The 17,153-nt window shown below is 31.7% G+C and overlaps 1 pseudogene across 1 annotated transcript in view; it reads left to right on the forward strand.

The window, feature by feature from the left end:
• The window catches only part of LOC143244118 (uncharacterized), a 271,994-nt pseudogene that overhangs the window by 234,938 nt on the left and 19,903 nt on the right, over positions 1 to 17,153 (forward strand). The window contains exons 20-27 of the transcript XR_013024901.1: positions 572 to 706; positions 2,807 to 2,932; positions 4,095 to 4,199; positions 6,146 to 6,203; positions 9,831 to 9,946; positions 11,464 to 11,574; positions 12,541 to 12,688; positions 16,642 to 16,674. The product of XR_013024901.1 is annotated as an uncharacterized LOC143244118 (transcript). The remainder of the gene's footprint in view (positions 1 to 571; positions 707 to 2,806; positions 2,933 to 4,094; positions 4,200 to 6,145; positions 6,204 to 9,830; positions 9,947 to 11,463; positions 11,575 to 12,540; positions 12,689 to 16,641; positions 16,675 to 17,153) is intronic.

Below are 17,153 nucleotides of genomic sequence, written 5' to 3' on the forward strand. Positions count from 1 at the left end.
TCACTACAACTATGGTATGACTTGTTGCAGGCTTCCTTCTGGATGGTCCTAGATCTCCAAGTTGATTTTTAAATTAAGAACAAAAGATATACAAGGCTAGTAAATTCTAAATCCACAATCTAAATCTATGAAGCAATCTAAATGTATGAATATATTGTATAGGAAAAGGCTATTACATAAAATACATTCATTTTCTCTGGAATGACGCCACCTACCAAAGCTAAACAATGTAAAAATTTAATTATACTACATGCCGATACACAATAACTTTATATCGACTGTGATTTCTACATGACTTACTGATTTGAATATTCAAAATAGTTTTAGTACAACTTACTAACCCCCTTATTAGTTTGTATACTTGTAAGTGTTCATTATTTATTTCAAGGCCATTTTAAACCACTGACTATAATTTAATATTCACTATAATTAACATTTTGTATCACATATCCAATAAACATATTCCAATTAATTAGGATTTTGCTCATTTTATTATGCAATAACTAATAAAGAAACATCTAATTCTCTAGTGTGTTAATTACTTCTACATTGTTAACTCGTACTTTTTCAGGGTGAACCAGGACCAAGGGGATTTCCTGGAGAATCTGGACCTATGGGTTTAAATGGAAAACCTGGTCCTCAAGGACCTCCTGGACCACCTGGAACAACAAGAGTAGTAAAAGAGAATGGGGTATTGAAAGTAATTGTAAGTAAGAATAAATCGTATTGATAAGAAGTAATATTACAACTGTCAATTTAAAAGATATATTTTATCTTCTGTTTGTTTATTACTGTGATCTGTGTAAACCAGCCCTTCAGAAGCACAACAATATATCTGCGGACTTCTCATGCTAGAAATCGAGTTTTAATAACCGTGGTGGGGAGAGCATAGGTAGCTTATTATATAGCTTAGTGTTTAATTACAAACAAAACAAAAAACTATGTAAGCGGATTGAAGTTTGTTTGTTTAAAATTAAGCACAAAATTGCACAATGGGCTATCTGTGCTCTGCCCACCACGAGTAACAAAACCCGGTTTATAGAGGTATGAGTCCGCAGACATGCTTCTGTACCACTGGGGGTGCACGTATATAAATGAAAATAACAAACAAATAAAACATCTTTTCGCATACAGAGGCCGTGGTCTAGTGGTTATGTCACTTGACTCACAATCTGCGGATCACGAGCCCTAATCCATTCCCCGAACTGCTCTCCATCTTAGCCATAGGTGCAATATAATATAACGGTCAGTACCACATGCTGTTGGTGAAGAGTAGCCCAAGAAGTGACAGGGCTGACTAACTTTTCAGTTTATGTTACAGAAAACTACAATTGCCTCGTTTATTGTTAAGAATATTTAACTTAATACTTTATTATATGTTGAATTTTCGCGCAAAATTGCTCGAAGGCTATCTGTGTTAGCCATCACTGATTTCGCAGATAGCCTTCGAGCAACTTTGCGCGAAAATTCAACATATATTAAAGTATTAAGTTAAATATTCTTAACAATAAACGAGGCAATTATAGTTTTCTGTCCCTAGTTGAAAACGCTTGCTTTATTTGATAATTTTGTAAAGCAATTATCCCTGAAACCAAGATTAAAAACTGCTTATATAATAAATTATACTTCATGCCTCAGTACATTTCTTTCAAGACATTTTTATAATTCCTTATTATTGACTTAGATTTTAAAAAAGAGAAATTATGAATACTGAAAGACATTTGCAGTTAAATTATTATCTTTATTACAACAGTTCTCCTTTAAATACAGGATTTCTAGAATAACACAAAAGGTTTCTAATCGTAGACACTGAAATCAATAAGTTCACTTGTATTAGGCCTAACATTTAGTTAAGGCTTTATTATGTACGGCCTTTATTGTATAAAGAGATAAATTGATGCTATAACTTGTGTATATTTTTATCTTTAGTTTAGTCAGGGCTAAACTTTACAGTACTTAACGCCATAAATAGATAATTATTTATAACATAAAACGATAAGAACAAACTATGACCCAAGAACTTTCGAAAGGTAGACCTTTCTTTTTCAGGGGTAAACAGTTCGAAAGCACTCGGCTTATACGGTTTTTACTATTTTGTGTTAAGACTTCTTGAGTCTCCGTGTTTTACTAACACCATAAATAATCATAATTTTGTTCTACGGCCAAAGGTTAGACCTTTTTAAAAATTTTGATAAGTTCCTAATATTTATTATATAGAACGTTTATTAAAGTATATTTACATCGCCTTTTGTTTATATCCCTTATAAATGAAATTGCATATGCACTTGGATAATAAGGTAGGAAGCATTTACAGTACATTACATATGGATTATATACAATTTTAATTTCCTGTTTCTTCTTTTTAATTTCGCCCAAAGTTACTCGAGGGCTATCTGCGCTAACCGTCCCCAAGTTAGCAGTGCAAGACTAGAGGGAAGGCAGCTAGTCATCACCACCCACCGCCAACTCTTGAGCTACTCTTTACCAACGAATAGTGGGATTGACCGTCAGATTACGAGTCGCACGCCTTAACACGCTTGGCCATGCCGGGCCTTAATTTTCTGATGTCAATTAAAAGAAATATGATATACGATTCAAAAAATGCTATTATGACCGATTTTATTTCTATATTACTTATGATACTTTCTATGGATAAATTTACATAGTGATATAACATAAATGTAACAAACTATTAAGTGCAAGCGTATTTTGTAGTAGTAAATACTGTATTATTAACAAGTAAATATATATAGTATGAAAATTTAACTAGTTTTATATATAAATAAAGTTGCATGTTTAAATTTAGGGAGAAAAAGGTGAGAGAGGAGATAAAGGCCTTCGGGGACGAAGAGGAAAACATGGCCCTCCTGGACCCTCTGGTCCTCCTGGAAAGCAAGGACCCATGGGAGAAATCGGATTTCCTGGTTTTCCTGTAAGTAAAAATTAGATTTTTTTCTCCAAATTATATGTATGATGACATTTTTACAAGTCTTGATTGGTGGAGGTAAAATGTTTCATTCTTTCAAAGAAGAAGAAGAAAATATGAAATACGATTGTTACAGTTCGCTTAATGGTTAGTCTCATGCCTTTTACAAGTTGACTTTTCATCGACGAAGATATCTAATGTCTTCGTAGAAATACTAACGTCCAAAGTTAATGTGTGTGTGTTTTCTTATAGCAAAGTCATATAGGGCTATTTCCTGAGTCAACCGACCAAAGTTAATTCACTAAAGTTAAACTGAATGTAATGTTCGAAATATACACGCATTCCTGGTCAAATATATGTAGTTTTCTGATTAATAAGTGTTTATCACAATTATAGCTTCTGAGATTTATACTACACTGAGCGTATCAGACCGGCAATATTATTCTGTCTCTTGGCACGTCTATTTATAATCTTTAAAAGAAATTCTCAAAAGTTTAGTAGGCAACAATGTGAAACATCTATTGTTGAATCTTATACTCGAGAATCTTCTACAAATTTAGAGAACAGGAGGGACTTGCGCAAATCACATTTGACAATATAAGTTACATACATTTCTAAATATATATTAAACTGAAACAAACATCAGTGTTAAAATGATATTAAATCTGTTACATGATTTTCTTTAGTGTTTTTAAGTATATCACTTACTTGTACAATACTCCTCAACTATTATGTCATATTATAGGTATTAAAGTACAACAACTTTTGTCATTAATGAACATTAAAATATCTACAAAAGTGTGCAAATTAGTTTGTATTTAAACTTTTGATTGCCTGACTAAATGAATGTGGTATTCCCTTACATCATTAGTGGATATGCTTATATTCAATCTTCTCACTAATAACAGACTTGAATTCACACTATTCATTAGCTAATAAATTGCAGATGTATTGTTATTGGTGAAAATGTTAATTGGTGGAACATCTTTTATATCATCAGTTAATCCCTAAATAGGTTGAAACATCATATTATATTGATGTGTATTTTTATGTATCATATGTATTTATTTAATTAATATATATATTTTCACGTCTTCATCTTATCATTCCAAAGTTGAAATACCTAAAATAAAAATGAAACAATGTATTTCTAACAATTCTATCTCAGGGAAAGCCTGGTTTAATAGGGCCACCTGGACTAAAAGGAGAACCAGGGTTTGGTGAGAAAGGAGATAAAGGAGAAATGGGACCTCCAGGTCCGCCAGGAAAACATGTAGGTATTATTATGTTACAGCATTCATAATAGTCATTTATATACCCTATAAAAATATTAATAATTCAAATATGCCTTAAAATACTACATTAACACTATTATATTATGCATGTTAAATATAGAAAACTCACTGTTATAAAAATTCATTACCATTATTTATAACCCTTTGATTAAAATATAATGTACCCAAAACAATGTATAATTTAGACATGCCAGTAAATAGTAACTTGAATACAGGTTTTAAAAACATTGGTTTTCGCTGACGCTGAGAGTTCTGACTTCCTTTTTTAAAATATAACAACAATAGCTTCTGATTTTTCTGCATAACTAGTGTAATAATTTGTGAAAGTCATAGCGATATGTAAAGAATGATGTTTCAGTATGAATTTCACCTAACGTTCTATGTCTGAACTGATAAAAAATAGTGTTAAGCACAGTGATATATTTAGTGATTGTCAGTGGATGAAAGTTGTCAAAAAACGAAGTGGATTTTATTATTAGAAAGCTACCTTCCCATAGATGACCGGAAAAAAGGAAAACAACAAACTGTCAGAAGTCTTGACATTGGAGAAACAAGAGTCGAGACATTCCTGTCTTCTCATCACGTGTTGAAACTAGTTTCCCATTATCGATACTTCTTTCTAACAGTTTGTTTTCTTTAATATTTATGTTTCATTGTTCTTCTCTAGCTGCTACACATGGTATTATGTTACTTTATTATTAACTTCCAATAACTGACTGCAGACAATGATGTGTAGTTAATTTCAGGACAATGGAGTTCAAGAACCTGAACCTGAAGATCCTTCACTGATATGTTAATCTCTTGCTGCACAACAGATTCTTAGCTGCATCGCTGGATAATTGGATAAATGCACTATCTAGAATGCTGTTAAACGATAATACACAGATACGTGCCACACACGGCTAAATAGATATTTTGACATTTTTTTCTCAGTATGTTTCATCTTTACAGGTTTTATGGATTGCGTTTAAAAATACACTCATACGCAGGAAGGGGATTGAATACGATTTTCAGTATGCAGAAAGCAAGAAATGTCACAACCACGGCCGATATAAAGTAACAGAGTAATGGCATACATTAGAACTACATTTTGACGTTGCTTGGAATTTCATAAGCTGTGTGATGGCATTGGAAATTGACCGTTTTGGTAAAAGGTCTTTCTGACGAAAAATATTTATACATTCAGATTATAGAGACGTATTTAAATCGGAGACTTGAAATTTTCAAGACGGGGACATCTCTTGGCATTGGAAAAGAAGGAAGTATGGATCAAGTTGGGGTACCAGCAACATCCAGAAAGAGATTTGTAACAGCAGAGAACCCACGAACACAAAAATCATGTTAAAAGCTGTCTACGTGTTCCAGGTGACAGCACACAATACAATAAAAAAGAATCCCTATCTGGCAATAAAAGCCCAAATTTTGGGTTCACCCAGATGAGGTTCCAAATATAACTTCACAAAATAGGTATTCATGGCATTCGATATAAAGATATTCAAGTAAAGTCACCAGATGCAGCACCTGTAATTTTTTTTATATAATCAGATAACTGAAATTGGTGCTGGAAAGTCATAATCTTCATAGCCCATCCGGATTAAGAAAACCCAACATGCAAAAGTGGTTTGTTTCAGGCATGACAGCCTTATGGAATCCTTCACAATGAAAATTACCATACAGCCCTATTATCTAGATGTACGGAAGTTAGATAGAACATGAACGGCCTATAGCTACGTTGTAAGTTTTCAAATTGTTTTAAAATTTATCACTTATCCTCTGTGCATTGTTTTAGGGAAATAAGTTAGCTTTTCTTCCAATGGTGAAAATGACTATAAATTACATATATCTATAATAATTTGCGTGGTGACAATATGAAACATGGATTTAATTTAAGAATTTTCTATACCTTAATGTTATTCTTTTACAGTACTTTGGAAACAGAATTGGATATAAAGACAACAGTCTTGGTGTAAGATATATTCCAGGTAATACCATACTTTTAGAAAACTGATAAGGAGAAGAAAAAACAGTTTAAAAACACGTACAAGAAGTTATAACCAACATAAAAAATGTGCCTAAAACTATGAAGTTTTATATCAATTACACAGGCATGCAAATTTAAACTCCATAAAAATTGTTTTAGTTTGTTTGTTTGTTTTGGAATTTCGTACAAAGCTACTCGAGGGCTATCTGTGCTAGCCGTCCCTAATTTAGCAGTGTAAGACTAGAGGGAAGGCAGCTAGTCATCACCACCCACCGCCAACTCTTGGGCCACTCTTTTACCAACGAATAGTGGGATTGACCGTAACATTATAACGCCCCCACGGCTGGGAGGGCGAGCATGTTTGACGCGACCGGGATGCGAACCCGCGACCCTCAGATTACGAGTCGCACGCCTTAACACGCTTGGCCATAAATTGTTTTGGTTTTAATAACGGATATTTCATAATTAGGCTACAGAAATTTGGAAAATAATATTCATTTTTTTTCTATCACGTAAGGATTTTTTGCAAATCGAGAAGAAGACAAAAACTTTTAAGATTCAGTTATTAATTCGTCTACCACAACGAACATCTTTTATTATTATGTTTTGGTTCGAGGACGATCAATAAGATTCACGTCGCGATTGGTCTAGAGAAATCTATAGCCAGTGGTTGTCAACATTTTAAGCATAACAAATATTACCTGATTTCAATGAAAATGAGTCATTTAGGTAAAAATACGTATAATGTTTTGTGAAAAATCTGTACGTTATGAAAAAAAAGATATTTTCGGTTTCAGCGTACAGGAATTACTGTAGAACGTAAAAATTAAGACAATAAAACCCTTGCAGGCCCGTGTAATCTTTATTAAAGAAACATTGTTACATACTTGACTTACTATATACATATTAAAATCGTTACATTTTACTAAAATAAAATAAAATAAAATAAAATAGGGTGATACACTTGGAAATGATTTCAAATCATCAGAATATTTTAAGAATTGGGCCCGGCATGGCCAAGTGTGTTAAGGCGTTCAACTCGTAATCCGAGGGTCGCAGGTTCGAATCCCGGTCATCAAACATGCTCGCTCTTTCAGCCATGGGGACATTATAATGTGACGATCAATCCAACTATTCTTTGGTAAAAGAGTAGCCTAAGAGTTGGCGGTGGGTGGTGATGACTATCTGCCTTCCCTCTAGTCTTACACTGCTAAATTAGGGACGGCTAGCGCAGATAGCCCTCTAGTAGCTTTGCGCGAAATTCAAAACAATCAAAAACAGTTTTAAGAATTGATTTTCAAACTTTCTAGTGTGCATTATAAACTTAAAACATAAGAGGTACGGTAGCCTAAAATGAAGAAAAGCTATTTGATTTTAAAAATAAGTGTCATGTTACTTTTTGAAGTGTTCAAATATCTTAAGATTAAAACAATAAATATACAAAGTTAAATTCATTACACAATCAAAATCACTTTAAAATAACTATTCTACATGTTTCGTTGTATCACGCATTATCTTCAAAAGTGAAGATGCAATCGGTTAATTTCACATTTTTATATTTTCTTAACTATCACGTGACCTGTCTGTAATTTTGCATTTGTTCACAAATACCACAATAAGTCTCGCCAAATTCTTGGAAGGCTATTTGCTGGATATTAAGTTCTCTTTAATAATTCTTTTTAAATTTCATTATTTTCAGTAATTCTTGAGTGTTAGTTGATGTAATACCGTTAGCTCGAGACAATACTTTTGTTTTTTCCCATAATATGTTATGTTTGGTTTTGCTTACATGTTCTGCTACAGTCGAATTTTTAGTTTTTCCACTTTCTTTTGAATAGCTCTTATGTTCGGCTATATGTTTTGTCTATCCAGTATAAATACTTCCATGATCACACTCAGTTTTATAAATTAGCATAAGTAACATGTATACAAGCATATATGTTATTAATGCTCATTTATAAAAACGCAAAACCATCTCAGTTTACATATAAAATACAGACCTTGTTTAATACATCTATTTGATTATTATTAACTGTTATATCTGACTTTATTATTTTGGTCTTGGTTTGGTTTGAATTTCGTACAACGCTACACGAGGGTTATCTGCGCTAGCCGTCCCTAATTTAGTAGTGTAAGACTAGAGGGAGGGCAGTTAATCATCAATACCCATTGTCAACACTTGGGCTGCTCTTTTCCCAACAAATAGTTGGATTGACCGTAACATTATAATGTACCTACGACTGAAAGGTCGAGCATGTTTGGTGTGACGGGGATTTGAACTCGCGACCCTCATATTGAGTGTTGAACGCCCTATCAATGTGGCTATACTGAGCCTTTTTGATAGGTGGTATAGTATTCCTTCAGATCCAGAAATTCAGGAGCTTAAGATTGAGATCTGTATAGGGAATGATCCATGGATAATTTTGCTTTGCATTTTCGTTGTCATATTAAAGTGCTGTTTGTTCATTATTTCAATGTTACTCACTCATCCTTGTAATATAAGCGCACATCACTTATAAAACCCTTTCCAGTCTTTAACTTTGCTACTCCTTCTGCTTTCATCCCTATTTCATCCTCTCTATATAGTAACTCATAGGAATCCTAACTTCATTTTAAAACATAAACTATAAGAAGTCAGTCCAAACATAAGGAAAAACAAACATTAATATAATTAGATATTCTAATTTACTTAAATAATTTTTTAAATGTTAAATTTCTGATGCGTTAGATTATTTTAACATGTTTCTCCAGTTTCACAACTTGAAAAAGTTGTATTTTTTCAGAAGAAAATGCTCAGAGTTGTACTCTTGTAACTTGCTCTCACTTAACTAAAAGCTGTACTGTTGTACCTTATTTTTACAGAACTAAATGTTGCACTGTTTTACATGCCACCCAGATAAATCAACACGTTGAATCTACAAATTCTAATTATAGCCAATAGATGTAACACACAACTGATGAATCAATACATTCTAATTATTATCCACAGATAGAATGCAACTAATGAATCAGTACATTCTAATTACTGTCTGCAGATAGGACACAACTAATGAATCAGTACATTCTAATTACTGTCTGCAGATAGGACTTAACTAATGAATCAGTATGTTCTAATTATCATCCACAGATAGAACACAACGAATGAATCAGTATGTTCTAATTATCATCCATAGTATACACAAACTATGTAATGTATTATAATTTATCTCAGATGTGTCTCCAGTTTATTATGTTATGTACACTAGGTATTAAGTTTCTAATAGATGGAAGTGTAAAGTTAATTAAATGTCAATATGTATTAAATTTATTATATTTACCAACAAGATTGATACACATAAAGTTCTTTCTTAATACAAACTCCATCAGTGGCACAACAGAATGTCTGCAGACTTACAACACTAGAATCTGGGTTTTGATAGTGGGCAGAGAGATAACTCATTGTGTAGTTTTGTTTAATTACAAAACAAACAAACAAACTATTTTATCTTATTTTTACCAAACTAAAAACTGTAATGTTGTGCCTTACTTTTATTGAACTAATGAGAAATTATAAGTTATTTCATGATTTTGTAAAATATTTCTTTGTAAGTTCTACTGTAGTATATATTTAATTTCCTACCATTCATAGGACTGAAAGGAGAGAAAGGTGAAAAAGGAGAACTTGGACTAATTGGTCCTAAAGGTCCAACTGGACCTCCTGGACTTATAGGTCAAAGAGGTCTTCCAGGAACACCTGGACTCAAAGTATGATGAAATTTGTTACCATATAAAGTTATGTTGTTGTTTTTCAACCTTTGAGCACCTAAAAGAGAAAATGTATTTAAGTTGATTTTGATGTATCATAAATTTAACAAATAAATCAGGCACTTACTGATAAAAAAGAAAAGTTAGTAATTTATTATTTTTGAAGGTTCAGGCTAGGCAATAGCATGGTAAGATCTAAGGGCTACTAGAAATCTGGTTCAGTGGCATATTCCCTAAATAAAGTCTGAGTAAATGCAGTATTCCACAAATAATAAGTTGGTAAGTACCATGCTATAAAAATCACGAGTATAGTATGAGATATGAGTAAATGCAATTTAGCCTTGACTTTATCAGGTAGCCTTATTTATTTTACATGTGATTATACAGTTAGATATATGGACTTCTTTTCCTTTGGGTACTATATGACTTTACAAACAAGACCAGTTTTTAAATGTGTGTAAAAAGTTTTTTCAAGTTCTGGGTATTTTTAAATTCAAAATTGAGTATTTTGACATGTAATTTATTTCACATTCTAAAGGTATAAACTGAATTTTGCTTCCTTGCTGTTGATTGGTTTGCATTATTGATTCATGTATGTGATAAGTTCATGAGTGTTATTAATTTTTATATAAGTAATTTGTGTGGAATACGGACAATGTGTCATCAGGTTTTTGGAAAAAGGACAATGTCTCGCCCAAATATTTTTATATAGTCTACTTTTTAATTGTTTATTACTTTTTAAGACATTTTAAAAGTTCTTTGTTCAAAGTGAGAACCTAATTATGTCAGAAAAATTACTTCAAAAAAGTGTTTCCAAGTGAGAATCTAATTAAGCAGGTAATAGGGTAATTATAGCTTGTAATTTTCAAGATGAGAAATTACATATTGTTGCTAAAAATTCAGCACTTTGTTTCATAAAACTGGTGTCTCATTAGAAAGAAATGGTTCTATTTCAATAAAATAATTGTCAAACACATTTTTCGGTCGAAATAAGAGACTCAAAATTTTCAAAAAATGACGGGAAAATACAAGAGACTTATTTACACAAAAAAAAAATTTAACACAAAATAAAAAATATGATGATTCAATTCATGTAAAGAAAAACGTAGAGCAACTACCCATAGTTGTAATACTGTTAAAAAAAATCTTGAATATTTATAAAAATTAGAGAAATTTTGGTGATCAATTTCATTTGATTACTACATTCAAGTCTTATGGTTATAATTTTTCACAAAGTATTCATCTTATGCTTTATAAAAGTAATGCCAACATTTTTACAACAAAGTTCCAGCTTTTTGCAAAACCCTTATTTTTGAATAGGAATGCAATATAAAAAGTTATTGTTTTTTTTTATATCTGTAATTTTTTGCTCTGGTGAGACATTATCCTGGATCCAGTTTATGTCGTTGAAAATGATACATTTTGGTCCAGATCATAAAGGCTATGCAGTAATTGACGAGCAAAGTTTTACATTATTTTATTATATATTAACTACTGATTAAACTTTATTTATTTAGGGAAATCCAGGGCCACCTGGTCCTCCTGGACCACCTGGTAAATTTTCATTTGGAAATAAATTTGAAAATTTTATACCAGTTTCTGGGCCTCCTGGACCTCCTGGTCCAAGGGTAGGTGAATCTACTTCATGGTTACTAATGTTTTAAAATATTTTGATTTAGTAAACTCTGATAGATCTTTTTTTATTAATATGAAAATTATATTTTAAACTTTAAAACATATTGGCATGGTTGCTTTACATGTTTTCATAGTTATTGTATTACACTTTAGTATCTTCAGGTCATTTTCCTTTTTTAAATCTTACTGCTAATATTCTATTGTATTTTCTGCCTGGTGGATTGGCAATTCTTAGGAATGGTACTGTTAGAAACCGAGTTTTGATATCCCTGATGGACAGAGCATAGATAATCCATTATGCAGCCTTGTGCTTGACAACAAACAACCAAACCTATTGTGTCAACGTTTTAAAGTGTTATCATTTTATAATTTTATCTAAAGAACCATGTACTGGTATAAATACCCATTGAAACAATAACAGGTGACCAGATATCCTTAACACAAGCAAATGGAGGTGAGACATTTAATTATCATGTTATATATATATATATTTAATTTCCTCTTTGACATGTAGTACTCTACATGCCAAACAATTTATGAATTAATTGTTTAGCAACATTCTAGAATTGTTCCAATAAATGCAATAGCCAATATGTATTTAGGTTTTTTTATAAATTTGATTACACAACTAAAGGTATAATACATTTTTCAGTACAAAACCAAAATCATGACCCCAATATGCTTAATAAAATAATCAAAAGTTCTTAAATGGAGAGACAAGTGACCCACTGCAATATGAGAGACCACATAATCATCAAATTGTCAAGTAACTTTGTTACTGAATGCATTGCCAGTTATTTTGTGAGAAAGGAAAAATATATTTTTATGTTGCAAAATCTGTTGTACATTACACAATTTCTACAAATACTGTTTTATTACTAATGACTTGTAATGGAAAACCTAAATAAGTGAATTTTAATTAAAGTAAACTGCAGGCTTACCATGATATTTTTTTACAGGGTCCTCCTGGAGCAGTGATAGAGGGCCCTCCTGGACCACCAGGCCCACCAGGAATTGGTAAACCAGGGCCTCCAGGTCCTCCAGGACCTCCAGGTTCACAGTATTATCCTAAATGGCTTCAGAATCCTGATAGTGTAGGTGGAAGGGGTAAGTGTTGTATATATTCATTAAAAATTCCCCGTTAAATAAGTTAAAAAGTTTACAACACTATTAAAGTGCAGGTTAAGCTCTTGTCACTGAAGTATGTCATAAAACAATATCCAATAAGTATGAATCATTTCAAATGCAAAACAAATTTGGTAATCCAAACACTACTGGAAAATAAATTTTCCTTCCTTTCTCATAAAGAAGGAAAGTCTATATTACAAAAGTGCTCTCTGCATTTCTTACAGACTACAGAATAAACTACCAAAGTTATTTTTTGACAAATCATGGAATAAACTAAATCGACTATTTCTTCCAAACCATCAAGCAAACTATTTTTTTATGCACTATTGAGTAAACAACATCACATATTTCTTACAAAATATGGAGTAAAACATGCTTACTTGATAGAAAGTTACAAACTGAATTTCATAGCTCAATATGAAAAGTTATTATTAAGGAATGTTTCATGAACATTTTAAAATTATCCAGACTAAAACCATATGTTCTCTTTTGATTATGTTTTTATTTATCATAAAACGAATATTATTATGGTTTTAATATAAGCTCAAGTTCTAGAATTTATATAGAACTAAAATAGATTGAACATGTAAGAACTTTTCAAGATCTGGATATTATACACAGCTTAAATCAATTAAAGAATAATTTAAATTGTATCTTAAGATGGCTGATATGGGTATTAAAACTTTTATTAAAATAAAATAGAGAACAAGATTTTGACATTTTAAAGTCATCTTCAGGTTAACAAAGAGAGTTTGAAACTGATTGTTTCTGGACACTACAGGTGGGTTTCTTGTCATTATGAATAATTGAAATTGTTAATATTGGCTTAGGCATGGTAAAAATGATATTGTAAATTAATATCAGTCACTCCTCCCCCGTTAATTTCATTGTTATGAACATGAGGTATCTGATGATCTGAAGTGCAAATGATTAGTCAATTTAAAACACTTCATCTTGTTCAAGAATCACGGCTGAAACCCAGTGGAGACAACTGGATATTTTACTTTTTTGGAGAGCCATCAGACAAATCAAAGCTTGGAAATTACATCATGCTATTCAGAACTGGCTCCAAGTGGTTCAAGTTTCCATTAACAGCAAGTGAATCTTCTTCCAAACCAATGCTACCATTGTTCAGACAAGTGATAGTGGTATCTACAGCACAAACAGATAACCATTTCTTGTCCATTTGGCTCATTGCACTTGAATATAGAAATAAATTCTAAGAATGAATATTGAAGTTGCATTCACAATGGACTCTGTATCAGAGTACAGCTGGTTAGAAACTATTCTTACAAAGCCAGATTGTATGCCAGGTACCCAGTGATGAGCATTATGCTTCTGTTCATAACCAAGCACAATACAACAATTACCTGCAATACTGCATGTGGAGTAATGTTTTTCTTACAGGTGGACCACACTTCACTGTGCAGACACACAATAAACTTTTACTCATTTGAGAAGAAATAAAATTGGACCCACCACATTTTGATACAGCAATGTGATATATGACAATGGTGGAAATACTGGTGTGAGCAAGAACAAATAGTCATCAATGTATTGAGTTGTACATCATGTATAAGTGTGCCACTAATGCCATATATGGTGGAGACAACATCTTCAGTTCTTGTTTTACCACCAACTGGTACAGTTGGTTCTGACAACTCAAAGAACAATAACATCCAGCTCCATCATGCTAACGTCTCAACATATAGGTATGTATTAAAGAATAATTGAAACTGCTAATATTAAAGTGAATTGCTTTAGTTTTAGTTATTTTGTGAAACAGGCACCATAATCCTTGAAGAAGACAAGATTAATCAAGGACCTTTGCAATCAGTTCAATCAATAGTATATTGCATGCACTTTAATGTTGTATCATATTCTAATCAGTGATGACGAGAAAACCCACTTGTAGAGAAAAATATATATGTAAAAACGGCTGTTTTGGGTTGAGAAAATTTTTTTATCCAGAAGAGCGAACAACGTTTCAACCTTCTTGTCATCGTCAGGTTCACAAACCTAACATTACAGGCATTCTCATTTAGATTGTGCGACATTGGAACTATACTGTCCTTGCTCTTGAAATGGATTGTTATGAAAAGATATAAAACTCATACCTATCAAGTGGTCATTTACAAGTGTAGGCTGAATTAACAATCATTGGGTTTAAGATCACGTAACTGATTGGTAAATGTTCAGTCTGCGTGAATATTAATTGTGTGAAATAATTTTTTATTATTTTATAGCTAATTTTTCCCCTTTTGGACTAAAATGTGACTTTTTTTTAACAGTTTTTAGTAGTGGGCATTCTACTTAACACTACACAATAAATTATGGGAAAATAATGTAATTTAAGTAAGTTACTTGAAGACAAAAATTATTAGATAGGTTCAAATCTGTGCAACACCACAAAATATTCTGTGGATGTGTTATAAAAGTGGCAATCAATCCATTAGTGTGGATTGTGGATAGTAAGGTGTTATTGCCTGACTGTCTTTTATCTATTATTTAATTTAAAAACAGAGGACAACAGAAGATAGTCTGAGTAGTTTTGCTACGAATACCAATAGAAAAACATTTAGAATACAAAGAACCATTGATTTTGTGACATGAAGAGGCTTTGCTGACTGCAAGACTGCTGTATGTAGTGTCTATACAAAAAATCATGAGAAAATATTACCTGCAAAATATAATCAACAAACGTGAATGAAACCTTTTATCAAAACTTAATGTAAATAAGTGTAACTCTTGAGCTTTCAAACAAGATGCACAAGGTAATTTGTTATGAACTAAACTTTTCACATCATTAGTTTTCTGCAAAAAAATATTAGTAAACACTGCCATCAACATGGAGAACATTTTTCTTTTGTTAGTTTGTTTAATTACATATTGTAAAGTATTTTTTACTGAAGTTTCTCTGTATAAAATAATTCTCAGTAATCATGGTTAAAATTCCATAAAAATAAGTAATTTCGTAAGTGTTTAATTTAGTTATCTCTTCCTTGCCTTAAATAACTAGTGTTACTTAATAGGTAAGATTTAATAAAGAAGAAGGCTCACATAAATTCATGCCTGTTTCAAAACACACTTTTATATTCAGCTTATATTTCTTAATGGAAAGATTTTGAAGAACTGAATTTTTACCTTGCAATTCAAGAAGAAGACATAATTCAGTAAACTGTGTGACTCAAATAAAGTCTCAAAATGTAACTCATTATAGGAAGACAGGAAATTTAAGACAAGCTACTCAACTTTATGTTCCGAAACTGTTGTTACTGTTCTAAGTTGGAAGTTTATGAGATTAAACTCTTACCTGAATTTGAAGTTTACTAATAGTACATACTAATGTTAGAAAAAAAGCAAGACATTAAAAACTGGTTATGATAGCTTGAGAATACTGTTGCTTCATTTCTTAGAAAAATTGGTGAAATGAAAATTTAGGGTTAACTCATTTAAGTATACTGGATTAGCCAGACAAATCACTTTTTTTTATCAGGAAGACTCATGAGTCTGAATCTTTGTGGAAATTTAAATAAAATTTCTTTAAAACCTTTACAATACTAATATAAGACATTGCTTTTTTCCAAGAAGGATGACTTTTTATTTAAAGGTTTCAAACGAATTTTTAATGTGAAGTTCAACAAAAAAAATCAGTTTTATACATAAAAAAATATCAAATAGAATTACTAAACACAAAATTTAAAACTGAAATCTGTTTGAGATCATTTCAACAACTTTAATAATAATTGTTTCACCCTTCTGTTGTGGTTGATCTATTAAAACATCTTATATTTATCATTGAGATCTAGGTGGAATGAGATTTTCAAAATGCATAATTTAAATTATTCATTTTCAGATTTACATCAAAATTTAATTTTACAGCTGTGAAATTTATAAATGTTTAAAACAAACTGTTATTTTTTTTTTACAAGCTTACAGAAGGAAAAGAGGGTTTGTAAACAAAGGTGAGACTACTGATTCTACCAACTAATCATATACAGTTTGACTGGCTTTCTGTGACTATACTTCAACATTTTATATCTTAATAAGGAGCTACTGCAGAATTTAATATAAGAAAATATAGTATAGAATACATTTAGTTGCTCTGCAGACTTACTCTATGCTTCTAGTCATATTTGAACATAGAAGTACAGAAGTAGAAGAATCATAGTTGTCACAACACTAACAACACCCATGGCTTGAATTGCTTTCATTATAAGGATGCCTGTTTTCAACTGTGTTTCTACTGGTGTCTTGTAAAACTTATGTTGATTGCTGTCCTGCAGTTTGATGACAGCTGAAAAGACTGTTGTTTAACATTTCTAATTTATTCTACTCATTGGTCTAAAAGATATTCTATGGGGTTAAGACTTGGGTTCTGAAAGGGACATTCCTAAATATTAATATTCTTACTTTATACGTGCTTTTTGACAGAAGCCTTTAT

Source organism: Tachypleus tridentatus, chromosome 1 (genome assembly GCF_004210375.1).
Source record: "Tachypleus tridentatus isolate NWPU-2018 chromosome 1, ASM421037v1, whole genome shotgun sequence".
In the NCBI taxonomy this organism is placed as follows: Eukaryota; Metazoa; Arthropoda; class Merostomata; order Xiphosura; family Limulidae; genus Tachypleus; species Tachypleus tridentatus.